Source organism: Stegostoma tigrinum, chromosome 11 (assembly GCF_030684315.1).
Source record: "Stegostoma tigrinum isolate sSteTig4 chromosome 11, sSteTig4.hap1, whole genome shotgun sequence".
Classification (NCBI taxonomy): Eukaryota; Metazoa; Chordata; class Chondrichthyes; order Orectolobiformes; family Stegostomatidae; genus Stegostoma; species Stegostoma tigrinum.
Genome location: NC_081364.1, coordinates 37791946 through 37807412, shown reverse-complemented (window position 1 = coordinate 37807412; position 15467 = coordinate 37791946). Strand labels below are relative to the sequence as shown.

The window sequence follows — 15467 nt, the reverse complement described above, 5'->3', positions numbered from 1 at the left end:
TATCAATGTTCATTCATGTGCAACAGAAGTCAGAAGTGATGAGACTGCCATTTTTCGAACGTGTTCAATTCCCTCCCCTACAGAGGTTCAAACTACTTCAAAGTGAAATACCTCCCATCCCAGCAGCCAACGCAAGAACAGCAACATTGTTCCTAGCACTTTTATGTACACTAAAATTCTAATTTGAAAATAGCAAGGAATCACACATTCAAATCCAGAAGGAAGCTACTCAGCACGGAGTCAGAGTCATACAGCATGGAAACGGACCCTTTGGTCCAACCAATCCACACCGTCCATAATCCCAAACTAAACTAGTCCCACCTGCCTGCGATTGGCCCTGATTGCGCCAAATATATCTTATTCATGTACTTATCCAAAATGTCTTTTAAATGTTCTATCTGTACCCGCATCCACCACTTTCTCTGGAAGTTCATTCCGCATAAAAACTACTGTGTAGAAAAATCGCCACTCATGTTTTTGGTTTTTAATTTTTCGTGTCTCACCGAAACAAAGATACCCCTCGTCTTGAAATCCTCCACCCTAAGGGAAAGACACCAGCACTGCACTTAATTTATAATGCTCATTATTTTATAAACCTTAGTAAAGGTCATCTCTCATCCTCCTAAATTTCAGTGAAAAAAAGTCCCAGCCTATCTGGCCTCTCCTTATAACTCAAACCCTCCATTCCCAGCAACATTCTGGTTAATCTTTTCTGAACTCTCTCCAGCTTAATAATATCCTTCTTGTAACAAGGTGACCAGAATTCGACAACACTCCAAAAGAAATCTCACCAGTGTCCTGTACAACCTCAAAGTAACGTCTGAACAATGAAGGCAAACATGCTACGTGCCTGCTTAACCAGCCTGTCGACATGGGATGCAAATTTCAAAGAATTATGTACCTGATCCCGTCAGTCTCTCTGCTGCAACACTACCCATGGCCCTAGCTTTAATTGTATAAGTCCTGCCCTTATTTGTTTTACCAAAATGCAATACCTCATATTTAGCAAATTAAACTCCATCTGTCACTTCTCAGTCCATTAACCCAACTCATCAAGATCTCTTTGTAATCTTAGATAAGCTTCTTCACTGTCCACTGTACCATCAATTTTGGTGTCATTTGCAAACTCATTAACCTTGTCTATTATGTAAGTGATTTAGATGAGAATATAGGTGATTAATAAAAGTGGACCCAGCACCAGTTCCTGCATAAAGCTGTTGGTCACAGTCCTCCAGGAAGAAAAACAATCCTTCAGCACCACTCCATCTCTTGCTGTAAGCCAACTGTGGATCCCATTGGCAAGTTCTCACTGAATCTCATGTGATCTAACTTTACCAATTGGTCCACTCCACAGAACCTTGTCAAAGGCTTTACCAACGTCCATGTCAACAATCTCTACTTCTTGCCCTCATCAATCCTCTTAGTTGCTTCCTCCAAAAAACTCAGTCATATTTGTGAGACACTACTTCCCTTGTACAAAACCATGTTGACAATTCCTGATCATTCCTTGCCTCTCCAAATGCATATAAATCCAACTTTCCGAATCACCTCTAACAGTTTACCCAACGTTGAAGTCAGACTCACAGGTCCACAATTCCCAGGCTTCTCCTTGCATCCCTTCTTGAACAAAGAGAATCATTCTCCAGTCCTCTGGCACCTCACCCGTGATTATAGATTAAACTAATATTTTTGCAAAGGGCCTCACAATTTCCTCCCTAACTTCCCACAATGTCCTGGGATACCCTCTATCAGGTCTCAGACATTTATCCGCTTTTATATTTTCTAAGATCTCCGGCACTTCTGTAATGTGAACTGTGTTCAAAACATTAATATTTATTTTCGAGAGTTCTCCAGCCTCCATTTGTTTCTCCACAGTAAAAGTTGACACGATATATGCATTGAATGTTTCTCCCACCTGTTGAGTGCAACAGAAAGATGACCTCTTTGATCTTGAATGGGCCTGACTCTTTCTGCAGTTGTTCTCCTGCTCTTAATGTACCTATAGAATCACTTTCGATTATACTTAATCTTATTTTCCAAGTCTATCTCATGTTGTCGGTTGGCTTTCTTGAACTCCTGATTACACTCGTTATAGTCTTCAAAAGATTCATTTGAACCCAGTTGTCTGTACCTAATGTATGATTCTTTTTATTCTTGACCGGAACCTCAATATTTACCTTTATTTATCCATTTTTCTCTAATCATACCAGCCTTACCTTTCACTCTAACAGGAACATAATGACTCTGAACTCTCATTATCACACTTTTAAAAGTCACCCATTTATCAAATGCCCCTTTATCTGCGAACAGCCTACTCCTATCAACTTTTGGAAATTCTTTTCTCAACTGATTAAAATTTGCCTTACTCCAATTAAGAACTTGTACTTTTATGGAAGGCTTCTCCTTTTTCATACGATTTTGAAACAAACAGAATTATGATCACTGAATCAAAAATGTTCCCCAACTATCACTGCAATCACTTGTGCTGTCTTTTTACCCAAATGAAGGCCCAGTCTTGCTCCTTCTCTCGTGGGAATATTTATATATTGATCAAGAAAATTTTCTTGAACACACTTAAATTATTCACCAAATGATTTACACTGTGGTTGTCCCAATCAATGTTTGGAAAATTGTAATCACCTGTGACGACCTGATTACTCTTACATATGTCTGAGGTGTCACGACCTATTTGGTCCAAAGTTTCTCTCTCACCATTCGAGGGTGTACAGTGCAATCACATCAAGGTGACCATTCCTTTTTTATTTCTAATTTCCATCCATATATCCATATATGTTCAACCTATTGTGATTTTTCATAAACATCTTCACTAGTTGCAGCAGTAATGTTTTCCTTCATCAAACATGCCACACTCGCTCCTCATTTGCCTCTTTCTATCCTTGCTATAGAACCTGAAACCCAAAACATTGAGCTGCCAGTCCTGTTCATCCCTCAGCTATTTTTTGTAACAACTATGATGCCCCAATCCCATGTTTCCAAACATGTCCTGAGTTCATCTGCCTTACCTTTAAGACCCCCTTGCACTGAAATAGATGCAGTTTAATTCATTATTGTTACTTTATTCTAACTTGCTCTTGTCTTTCTTCTCTAATTAAATTGTTGTTATTTTCAGATTCAAAACCACCCTCCTCTTCCTATTTACTCTGCTACTTCAGATCCCTCCACTCCATTTCTTTCATACTTTACCGTCTCCTTTTGATATAACTAGCAAATCTCCCCACAAGGATATTGGTCCCTTTCCAGTTCAGGTGAAAAACAGATCTTTACTGCCCCAGAGGAGATCCAAATGATCCAAGAACCCGAATCCCTGAACATTACACCATCTCTCTGATTGGTTTATCTCTGTTATCCTTTTATTCTTTCCATCCTTCTAACACGACACTGATTACTACTTTTGAGGTTCTGTCTTCTAAACTTCCACCTAGCCTCTTATATTCACTCTGTAAAGCCTTAAATCTTTTTTCCTTAACTATGTCATTCCTACCAATGTCTTTAATAACTTCCAGTTCCTCACTCTCTCCTTTACCAATGTGCTTCAAATGTTTTGAGGCATCCTTAATCCTGACACCAGGAAACTCTCATACTATTGTAGATTCACTTTCACTGCCACAGAATGTGCTGTCAGTGACCTTGAGAGTACTCAATAATAATTATTCTTTTACATTTCGTCAAACCACACTTAACATGGGATTTATTTTGAGTGAACAAGATCTGACTGCCTCTTCTATTGCCCCTTGAGACTATCCTTTTCAACAGTTCCAAAGCTGAGTGTCTGTTTGAGATAGGAACAGATACAGGACACTTCTAAACTACCTTTTTACCTTAGCTGACAGTCACCCCTCTACCTGACTGATCCTGCCATGCAATCACTTTTCTCCATCTAGTAGCCATTTAACTCTGTGTCTCTGACAATGCCATCAATGCTATTAAGCCTAAAAACAATCAGCTTACACTTGCACCTTGCCTTATCTGAAGAATGAATATTCAGCATATAAAATGAAACAATAAAAAAAGTCAAATATATAACTCTTAGATAAAATCAACCACTCAGCCGAACAATCAATTTTAAAACTGACTCAAGTGGTCGAACAGACAACTTTCAATCTTCCATGTGTAGGCCGTTTCAAAAACTCCATGAAGACAACTCAATTAAAAAAAAAACTCCCCTCCACAATTTACAAAAAAGTCTCTTTAGTGATGGTAGAACAGCTTTCCTTCTACGTATATAATTTCTGAGGAAAAAGAACCAAGCTATCGATGTTTAGGCCCTCTCTAAAAGTTCCATTAACAGAACTCAGTTTAAAAAAAACATTTTGTTTCTTCTTGTTGTTTGAAGACTTTTTGTGTTTTTGACCATAAAGGGAACAAAAATAAATCAAGCTAAAAATCTTATACAACTGAAAAGTCTAAATGTAAGAAATCTATAAAGTAAATCTAAAATTAAGCCTAACATCTCATGAGCAGCTGTAAAATCCACACCACACTAGGTCCACCATTTCGGAAGTTAGCATATTGAGTTCATGATGGTGGTAACTCATCAACATGAGTCATTCAATTTTAATTTCCTTTCACTTTATCCATGAGCACAATAAATATTTCTCGGCTTGGTTTTAAGTTATTTTGAGCTCTACTAGCTGTCTACTTAAAAAAAATTACACTAATCAGTCAACTACTGAAAAAAAACTTTCCATTATTAGACACCTCGACAAGCTATAATTTTCAAAGCGCCTGCATTAGATCCCTTCTTTACCTACCGTATTCTCGTGAGAAATGACAAACACTTCAATCTTACTTCGTAACTACAAACTTTTCAATCGCCAAAATCACTGCAGTGAATCTTCATTTTACTTTCCCAATGGTCAACTGTTGTTATATTGGGGGAAAGCACAGCTTGAGATACAGAGCAATAATTGGATGAAGAGTGGGTGGGTTCAATTCCCATTGTGTTTGAGGTTACCATGAACGCTTTTCTTTCTCAACTTCTCTTTTTCTCTTGAGGTTTAGTGATTTTCAGCTTAAACCTCCACCTGTTGTCTCTCTCTCTTCCCCCCACCCCTAATGAGAGAAAAGCCGATGGTCGAGTAAGCCACCTTTATTTTTATTATCGTCATCATATTATATACTGAAAAATGCAATAATTAAACAGTGCCCAATACAATGGTCAGTCCAATTAGGATTTCACAACACTTGTTTTAAATTGTATAGAAATATCATGAGTACAGATGCTCATTTGTGTTTTATGCTTTTTGCACCTGTATTTCACCTTCAAAATTCTGTATGTTTTTCCTCTTAAATCTTGCTACTTCTTTATTCATATTATTTATTATTTATCATTCGGCGGTCCTCTAAAAGCAATAGTGTCATATATTATTTATACGCGTATACATTTAAATTAAAAACAAAGGTTTCAGCGATACTATTCTGCCAAGCTTAAACAGACCATTCACTTTATTCTGGGCTTCATACCCCTTATTCATCACTTCATCTTTTGCAGCTTTGAAATAAATGCTTCTGAAAATTCATATCCATATTTATAGATGAGTAACACATTCTATGATTTGCATTAATCTAAATTATAATCGGGTGAGCACAAATTCCTTGTGATAAGTCTATCCTTGCTGTTCACAATTATTACAATACGCTACACATTTACAAATATAATTTGATATTTTAGACTGTAGACATTTTCTTATAATTGAGGTAAATCAATAACAGAGGATCTCCATCTTCAGGTTAAAATTAGAAACATAAGTAATTTTTTTTGCAGATAAAAACTTGATAAGTTTAGCTAATCTCCCTCTCTGCAAATGTTCAGTAAGTCTGGACTATACATTAGGTTCTGGCAGGGAGTCAAGTTGTTTGTGAAAGGTAATTGGAGTTAATGTTTCATTGTTTAATGAGTGATAAAGATCTGCCTAAATGTGCCAGGAAATTGACTCCTTGCCAAAGCAGCAGTCAATGTGTATATGCCAGCCACCCACCCAATCTGGTTGATGAATGATTAAGCTACAGACCGCAAAACATATCCCACCATAAATGACAACCTCTAATTAAGTGATCATCATATAAAGTATACACCAGAGAAACATTGCTCTTGAGTTGCAAATTTCAGAAACATTGCTGCTGCCCCAAAATTACTTAAAAGCAACATTCAATGATTTACGATCAAATGTGCAGAATTTACCCGTGAAAAAAAAAATCGTCAATACCTTTCTTCTTGCATTTGTCATGATACTTTAAGTCGTAGAAAGTGCCCTGGCTGCCTCAAATAATGACCTCGAAGGGTAAGGTATAACAAGGTTATGAGCAAAACCTTGAAAGGTGAACATTTATTCCATGATGCTGCTATATACTACACAGCAGTAACATGAATAGTGCTCACCATTAAACAGGATGTATAAGGTGGAATGAGAATTTCAGTGATGGATACCCAAGTCATATGTCCCAAGAGACCGGCAGGTCATATCAAATACCATGTGACTTCAGTGGTTTCCAACAAGTAGGACACTGACTGCACCTAATAAGCCTGGACTTGCAAACCTCATTACTCCAGAAGGGGCCCCGCAACTGTCCTGGACAACCTTAACGTAATGTCCAGACTCCTGAACTCAAAACTCTGAGCAATTTGTCAGATAAGAGCCTCATCCCAGCCCCAGGAAAACTTGTGGCACAACCAGATGTGGGTGAGCAGCTGGCAAGCAGGCTGCCTTGGTTAATGAATATTCCTTCATGCCTTCAAACCCACCAGTGGTCAGCACAAAATTCAGTTCAATGACTATAAAGACAAATTAAATGTTAAAACAAGGATTATTCAACAATAACAAAGCAACTATTTGTACCAAAATGTAGACAATATTTAAACCAAAATTAATGAATTAGAGGCAATCATTATTATATTGGATCTGAATGATTGCAAAGGATATTGAGAGCAGGATTGGCAATTAGATACTGCATGACATAACACATTTCAAAAAGAAAACAAGAAAAGAAGGATGATGGAGAAACTGTATTGGTTAAAAATAGAATAGTAGTCAAATATAAAAAGGTGCAAACAGCCACAAAATTGACACAAAATACATATGGATTCAGCCAAAATATAACAACTCCAACATATCATTAGGTGATTGAAGTTATTATCAAATAAATGAAGGCCATGTAAGGAAAAAGTATGAAAAGAGAAATCTCAGAGATAAGTATCAGGTGGAGAGTAATGATCTTGTGAGATTTCAAGGATCTCCAAATTAATTGACTGGAAGAAGTAGCTAAATGAGCAAAGGAAATTGAGTTTTTACAGCGCATACATTCCTTTCTCATTCAGTGTATCAGATATCCAATCAGAAAAACAGCCACTGCTTAATCATGTAATGGGTAAAGGCAGAAGGAAAAGGAGCAGGGCAGTATCTTGATGATTGTCACAACAGACGAAGAATTTGAGGGCCATAAAGAGAACAAAGATTACCGAAGCACAAAATACTCTTCAATATTCAGGGTGGAACTGGGAAAGGCAAACGTGGAGAAAACATGAAAATTAAAGAGATAAAAGCTGTACAAAATATTTGGAAGGGGGGTCAACAGAGTTTGACAACTAACAGGAAGGTGGCTCTTCAGGAATATGAATGAAAAAAATCTCAGGAGATCATTTAATCGAAAGAAAAATAATAAACTTCGCTGAAGGATGAGATTCAAAGGATGAGTATTGTTGAGGTAGAAATGAAGAAAATAAGTGGCTAACTAGCAAAACTAAAAGGGGACATGACTCAAGGTCTTAATGGCATTTACCAAAGAATACTCAAAGAAACAGAGATGGAGACAACAATGGTTAAAATGTTCAAATTAAGTTGATGAGCGTTCCAGGGAGCAGCAGGCAACTCATGTTTATTGCTCGATACTGAAAGGGAAAATAGAAAATAAACCTGGGGGTTAAAAACCAGTTAATGTCACTCGCAAGAAAGTATTGAAATCTGTACTAAAATATGTGACAGATGAGCATCTAGAGATGCCAAGTAGATTTTAAAAGTGTTTGCATGAAGTTCAAAAGGTTAAATTCTGCTAATCAAAACTATTAAAATTCTTTGAAAAAATCATGGGAAGAAACGCACTAGAAGTCAAAGGTTTGACGTTTCTCTGAATAAACTACTATGTTAGAGGCTCACAAACAAAATATGGCATGTGGAGTCAGGAGACAAAACAGCAGATTCAATCGAAAGCTGGCTCATGATACAGCTCAGTGTAGAAACAAGAGTAGTTACTCAGATTAGATTAAGGTACTAAATAATGGTTAGCAAGGAACAGGGCTGAAACAGTGTGCCATTACATTAAAGAGCGAGATTTAGGAACACGTAACACAGTGTCAAGATTGTAAGCAAGGAATTAAATTTGTTCACCAAGTGCTGGAATTTTTTTTTCAAAAAAAGGAACATTTCAAAAGCTGTAATGAACTTGCCCATAAGCCTGGCCAAGCCAAGACCACTCCTGAAGTATCGGACTGAAAGAATGCTGCATTGTTGGAGGTATAGCCTTTTGAATGTGACATTAAATCAAGGCCCAGTCTCTCCTCTCAGTTTTGCATAAAAGATTCCAGAACTACTCTGAAAACAAGTAGGGCAACTTACCCCCTCCCACAGTGGCCTGGACTATGCTTATATCCCTCAAACAACTGTGTAACATCAAAACCATTGGTTATGATCACATGCTGTTTGAGAGAGTCTGTTAAGTGCACATTGCTCATTGCATTTCCTGTATGACAACAAAGATTAAAATTACTTGGATTACTGTAAATTGCTTTGAGACATCAAGTGGTAATGAAAGGTACCCAGTAAACACAGGTTTTAATGTTCTTTCAAAACATGATCTTTAAGAATTGTGCAAGAAATGAGCGATGACAGCTATTGGGAAAGATTAAATGGGGAAGACAGTTTCCATTAAAAGGAGAATTAGAGGTAACCTGATCAAATCCATCAATAACTTGTCTGAAAAGATTGATTAAAAAAACAGGCGAAATAAAAAAGAGAGATAATGGGAACTGCAGATGCTGGAGAATCCAAGATAACAAAGTGTGAAGCTGGATGAACACAGCAGGCCAAGCAGCATCTCAGGAGCACAAAAGCTGACGTTTCGGGCCTAGACCCTTCATCAGAGAGGGGGATGGGGAGACGGTTCTGGAATAAATAGGGAGAGAGGGGGAGGCGGACCGAAGATGGAGAGAAAAGAAGATAGGTGGAGAGGAGAGTATAGGTGGGCAGGTAGGGAGGGGACAGGTCAGTCCAGGGAAGACGGACAGGTCAAGGAGGTGGGATGAGGTTAGTAGGTAGGAAATGGCGGTGCGGCTTGAGATGGGAGGAAGGGATGGGTAAGAGGAAGAACAGGTTAGGGAGGCAGAAACAGGCTGGACTGGTTTTGGGATACAGTGGGGAGGAGGGGATGAGCTGGGCTGGTTGTGTGATGCAGTGGGGGGAGGGGACAACTCATACTCCGCTTGGGAACCCTGCAGCCCAATGGTATCAATGTGGGCTTCACCAGCTTCAAAATCTCCCCTTCCCCCACCGCATCCGACAACCAGCCCAGTTGGTCCCCTCCCCCCCCATTGCATCCCAAAACCAGCCCAGCCTGTCTCTGCCTCCCTAACCTGTTCTTTCTCTCACCCATCCCTTCCTTCCATCTCAAGCCGCACCTCCATTTCCCACGTACTAACCTCATCCCACCTCCTTGACCTGTCTGTCTTCCCTGGACTGACCTATCCCTTCCGTACCTCCCCACCTATACTCTCCTCTCCACCTATCTTCTTTTCTCTCCATCTTCGGTCCGCCTCCCCCTCTCTCCCTATTTATTCCAGAACCCTCACCCCATCCCCCTCTCTGATGAAGGGTCTAGGCCCGAAACGTCAGCTTTTGTGCTCCTGAGATGCTGCTTGGCCTGCTGTGTTTATCCAGCTCCACACTTTGAAATAAAAAATAGCTTGGACAGGGTAGAGATTGTCGGAACAGGCCGATGCTGGAGAATCTGAGATAACAAGGTGTACAGCTGGATGAACACAGCAGGCCAAGCACCATCAGAGGAGAAGGAAAACTGGCGTTTCAGGTCTGGAGCCTTCTTCAGAAGTGGGGGAGGGAACGTGCCCTCTGAAATCAATAGAGAGAGGGGTAGGCGATGATGGAAGGTGGATAGAGAACCAAGTAGGTGGAGAGAAGATGGACAGGTCAAGGAGGAGGGGATGGAGCCAGTAATGGTGAGTGTTGGTAGTGAGTTGGGATGGAGGTTGGAGAGTGAGGGAGGGACTTGTGGTAGGAGGGAAGACATACAGGTCAAGGGGGGACGGGGATGAGGCTAGTAGGTAGGAAATGGGGTAGGGGTTGGTCAGTGAGGTATGTGGAGCGGAAAGGTGGGAGAAAAGATGGACAGATGAAGGAGCTGGGGACAAGATGGGCTGGTCTTGTGATGAGGTCAGGGGGTTGGGGAATATTGCTCAAATGTTTTCATTTGTAAGTGCAGTTAAAACTAGGAACTGGAAATCCAAAATAAATTAGTAAGTGCCTAAGGAAGAAAAACTATTTTCTTTGACTCAAAGAGTAGTGAGAATGTAAAATATCATGGAGGAAAGGGCTCAAACAAATAATTTAAATGCTTTCAGAAGAAAATTAGACAACCACATGAAGGAAAGGGGAATACAATGATATTCTGAAATACTGAAATGAGGTGGATGAAACGGGAAGTGTTAAAAGGTATGAAAGGAACAAAATCTGGTTGAGAATGATGAGTACCACCCATTGTAATGAGCCAACACAGACACATAGGGTCAGTCCAAGGTAGTCTGTGGTGAAGCATGGAAGGCCTTGTGCGTGCACTGTTAGAAACCCTCATGTAACCGGTTTATAGTTTATAGCTATACCATAAACTTTTTAAAAGTTTACTTCACGCTCAAGACAACAACCAACTGGACCAAACAGGTAGAATGCCCCCATCCACAACAGGAGAAAATTTGAATGGGCACCAGACTGAGCTCAACAGGTACTTTTTTATTGTGTTAGCTTATGATCTAATTTATATTGGTGTTGTATTGTTAATATTGTTTAATCTATGAAAGATTTCTTCAAAATATTTTGTCATTCCCCTCCTGCAGATGCTACACAATGCCTGACTTTGGTTGATTTCTCCTCAGTTGCCACGTTGGCTAAAATAAGGTCACCTGATAAAGGCCAGGGATTAGATCTGGAAATGAATTGCAGCATCCAACAAGGTGACGCAGTGCAGCCTTCTCAAAGGCAACTAGGGGTGGAAAACTAATGTTTGACTTGCTAGTCACACTCACATTCTTTGAAAAGTATAAAACAAAGTGGATCTTCCTGCCTCTATTCCAACTCTGAACATATATTAAAAGTTGAACAAATTTGTCTCCACTCAAAGTAGAATGACCTAATAGCTGTAAATTGCTGAGATAACAAGGTGTAGAGCTGGTTGAACACAGCAGGCCAAGCAGCATCAGAGGAGCAGGAAGGTTGACGTTTCGGGCCTAGACCCTTCTTCAGAAATCTTTCCGCTCCTCTAATGCTGCTTGGCCTGCTGTGTTCATCCAGCTCTACACCTGGTTATCTCAGCTTCTCTGGCATCTGCAGTTCCTACCAAAGCTGTAAACTGCTAGTGTGCTAAATGAATATTTTCTCTCTCTGGATTTGTGTGAGTCAGCTTGATGAAATAAAAGAAAGCATAAGGCAGCGACTTGCAAATGTCATTAGTCATTTGAGATTATTTTTCAAGGGGGTGGAAGAGGAAGGGGTGAAGGGGATAAGGTATGATGGGGAAGTAGGAAGAGAGTAAGGAGGAGGATGGGTGAAGGAGGGAGAGGAAGGAGAGATGGGGATAAAGGGGTTATCGGGAAGTGGGAAGAGAGTGGGGAAGAGGAGAATAAGGAAAAGGCTAAGGTATACACTTCCCTCTCCCCACCCACAGCCCCACCCAACAAAAAAAAACAAAACCTTTTCCTACCATCTCTCCTTTCTCCTTCCCTTCCAGGCACTGTCTTCCCCACTTTCTCATACCCTAATACTTCCTGTCCCTGTTCCCACACAGAACCAAACAGGCGTGCAAAAGAAATGGAATATGTATGAGATCACTGAAAGACTGTGAAGTAATCATTTACGTTTAAAGCAATTTACAAAAACAAAAGGGCAGACTAAGAAAAGTTGGTGGAAACACGGGAGGAGAAGCGAAGAGAACTACTTGAAAAATTAGCTTGCTGATTAAATCTAAACAGGATGGACTGGTGTCAAAAATCTTGAAATAAACCACCCATAAATGGAATGTAAAGTGAATTACAATTGTGGAGGCAATGGCCTGGTGGTTTTATCACTGGATTATTAATCCAGAGAGCCAGGTAATGTTGTGGGGACTCAAGTCCAAACCTCACCATGGCCGAAGGTGAAATGTGAATTCAATGTAACAAAAACCTGAAATTAAGAGTCTAAGGTTGACCATGAACTGTTGTTGTTTGTCAGTAAAGACCATCTGGATCACTAATGTCCTTTAAAGATGGAAGCTGCCATCCTTACCTGTGACCACGGACCCACAGCAATATGGTTGACCCTTAACTGCCCAATGAGCAAGAAGTGCTGGCCTAGCTAGTGATGCCCACATCCTGCGATTGAATCGAAATTTTAAAAATCATTTATCTTAAAAACAAGTAGTTTCTCGAACCTTTCCTTGCCTAATACAGAAGGCAACATTCTTTCACATTTATGTTAAAAACAATTTTTTTACTGTTTAAAAAGGAACATGACTTAAAATAAAAGTGAAACTTCTATTAAAGTATTTGTTCCGCATGGCATTAATTGGCCCGTTTTAAAGTCTGTGCATTTTCTGTTCTCAGTTCAATTATCCAGTATTTGACGTGGCTTTTCTCCCCATTTCCAACACCTAGAATTAAAATATAAAGTGTCATCCAGCTTGACATGTGTGATCCCGCAGAGGAAGGTGTTCATCAGTGGTCAAACCACACTGCAGAAATTAGTGTGGGATTTAAACAAGCCTTCTGTGCAAACAGTAAGCTCTGCGTCACAGCTAAAACCATCCTGCCTAATTCCAGTGCTATGACCTAAGACTCACTGAAAGCACAGAGATGGTACAGTGTAAATTTCTTCATTCAAATTTAAATTTCCCTTCTTTGAATTCATGTAACACTGATTTCACTTTCTTTTAATGCGTGCATCAACATGCTTGTTGAGACTAACTTCGAGACTGAGGTGTACTGGTATACTTCATGGTTGATGTGCTTGATAATTACATGGAAATTAGGGTCATTTCCTGCTTTTCTGGAAGAAACAAAACTGTAGTTTCTTTTTCCACTTGTTATCAAATGTTCACGTTACTATTTAGTATGACATACAGCATCCTGAAGGTCGTGGCTAAACGTACAGGCTCAGCAGACACTCACAACCCACCTCCAACTCCCTTCTCTGCCAGGTCTCGCACAGCAGTGTAAGTGAAATACCGTGGATGAATTAAAAGCTAGGTCAGAATTCATGACAATCAACACCCTGAGATGGTGCCGCATTTGGATAATTCTGGCACCTATTGTGTTGTCAGGAGCAACATCCCCCACCATCATTATCTGCCCTGCTAAATCCTTCACTACCTCCCCACCTAGCCCTGAAATCCATGACACCCAAGACATGTCTTTGCTCCGCTCAATACTGCACGATCTCGACACCATCCTCTGTGCTTCCTTGGATCCTTCTTCACTGTCCATGTAACATGATACTATCTCCACCGCCACCCCTCCCCAAAATACCAATGCTGCCTTGTTGATCTTCAAACATCCATGCAAGCTGCTATTTTCTTGCTCTTGTTGCTTGTGTCAAAGAGTTCTCCAAAAATCAACAGCAGCATGAAGCCAACTAATGCATGCCACATTGAAACAAATGTGAAAGGGGTGTAGCAAGATTCTTGTGTACCATTGACTTTGCAAGGGCTTCCAACAAAAAGGGTTTAAGGACAGCTCATGCAAATATGGCACAAACACAGGCCCAGGGACCCTGACAAGCAGCCCAGTGTGACTGAAACACGCTGTTAATTTTGTCTCTGCATCTCAAATTTTGCTCCTACTTAATTTAATCACATTACATGCTACATGTTCTGTTTTTGTGGGTTCAAAATAATTCAGCCCTCCTATTCTCTTTCTCCACAGATGTTGACAGATCCCCGTCTGCTCTATTTTCCGTTTTTGTTTCAAAGTTCTGGCATCTGCAGAATGTGATGTTTGTACATGGTCCTTAACTGGATTGCAATTCCACTATGTCTGTCATTTTTAGAGCAAAATCTGCAGTTGTACTTGCTGATTCTGGCTGTATTTACTGCTTTTCTGAAAAGAATGTCTGCCTTTATTCCTGCATTGTGCTATGAGAAAAGAAATCTCTTACATCTGGGAGCACTATTAGATGAAACAGTACGCTCAGTCTCAAGGAGCGAGCCATTCAGATTTTACAGCAGGATGTTAGCGAGTTGGTGCAAAGACTTGATTTCCCCCTTGGAGCTCAAGGATTTAGATATCAGGGTAATAAAATGTGAGGCTGGATGAACACAGCAGGCCAAGCAGCATCTCAGGAGCACCTGAGTGCACCTGTGCTCCTGAGATGCTGCTTGGCCTGCTGTGTTCATCCAGCCTCACATTTTATTATCTTGGAATCTCCAGCATCTGCAGTTCCCATTATCTTTAGATATCAGGGGCCTGGTTTTCAACAGAAGAATGCATTTTGCTCATGAGAGGTTGTTCTACTCTTTCACAGAGTCCGGAGAACAAATTTCAACAAATAATACAAGATCGCAGGTTTGCACAAATTGCCTGTCTGGGGTGTTGATGAACAGCTCTGAAAATCTGCAGGAAGCCTCGGAACACATAGCAGCTCCGTGGCAGTCTGCAAGACAATACTTTGTGGCAGAAGTCCAAATGTCAGCCCGAGTATCTCTCATGTTGCCAAACGGGCTTTGGCTGTTATATGATCCCCTCATTTGATAAGTTGGTTGCTGAGCTGTGCCAGAGATGGGGAATCGTGGTATGTCCTGTTTATGACAGCGTCTCCTTAACCATACATCGATGTGCAGTGACGGCAAAGGCTGGATTGTGCTCCCAATTAATAATGTTGCTGTCTAAGCTGACACAACATTTTCACAGTAATCTAAACCCCTTTCCAATGACTTCCTCACAGCCACCAGGGGGCTTTGTCCATGGTGCACATGCTGCATCAGAAAGCTAGCCAATCAGCAGCCACGCTGACAAAGACAGAAGTCACAGGAGCTCAAGTTCCAATTCTGGATAAACCATTGCCAGCCTCTGCAGAGTCTGTTAAGTCAGAGATTGTACTGAGAAGAGCAACAGAAATAGTTAGTCCAGCAGAAAATAGAGCAACTGTTAAGAACAGGAAAGACTGGGAACAGACAGTGGGAACCGGTGTATCTGAATT

At 40.3% G+C, this 15467-nt stretch overlaps 1 protein-coding gene across 12 annotated transcripts in view; it reads right to left on the bottom strand.

Moving 5' to 3' along the window:
• LOC125460282 (contactin-4-like) overlaps positions 1–15467 on the bottom strand; it is a 2333145-nt gene that overhangs the window by 1217511 nt on the left and 1100167 nt on the right. The gene's annotated exons all lie outside the window — the stretch shown is intronic.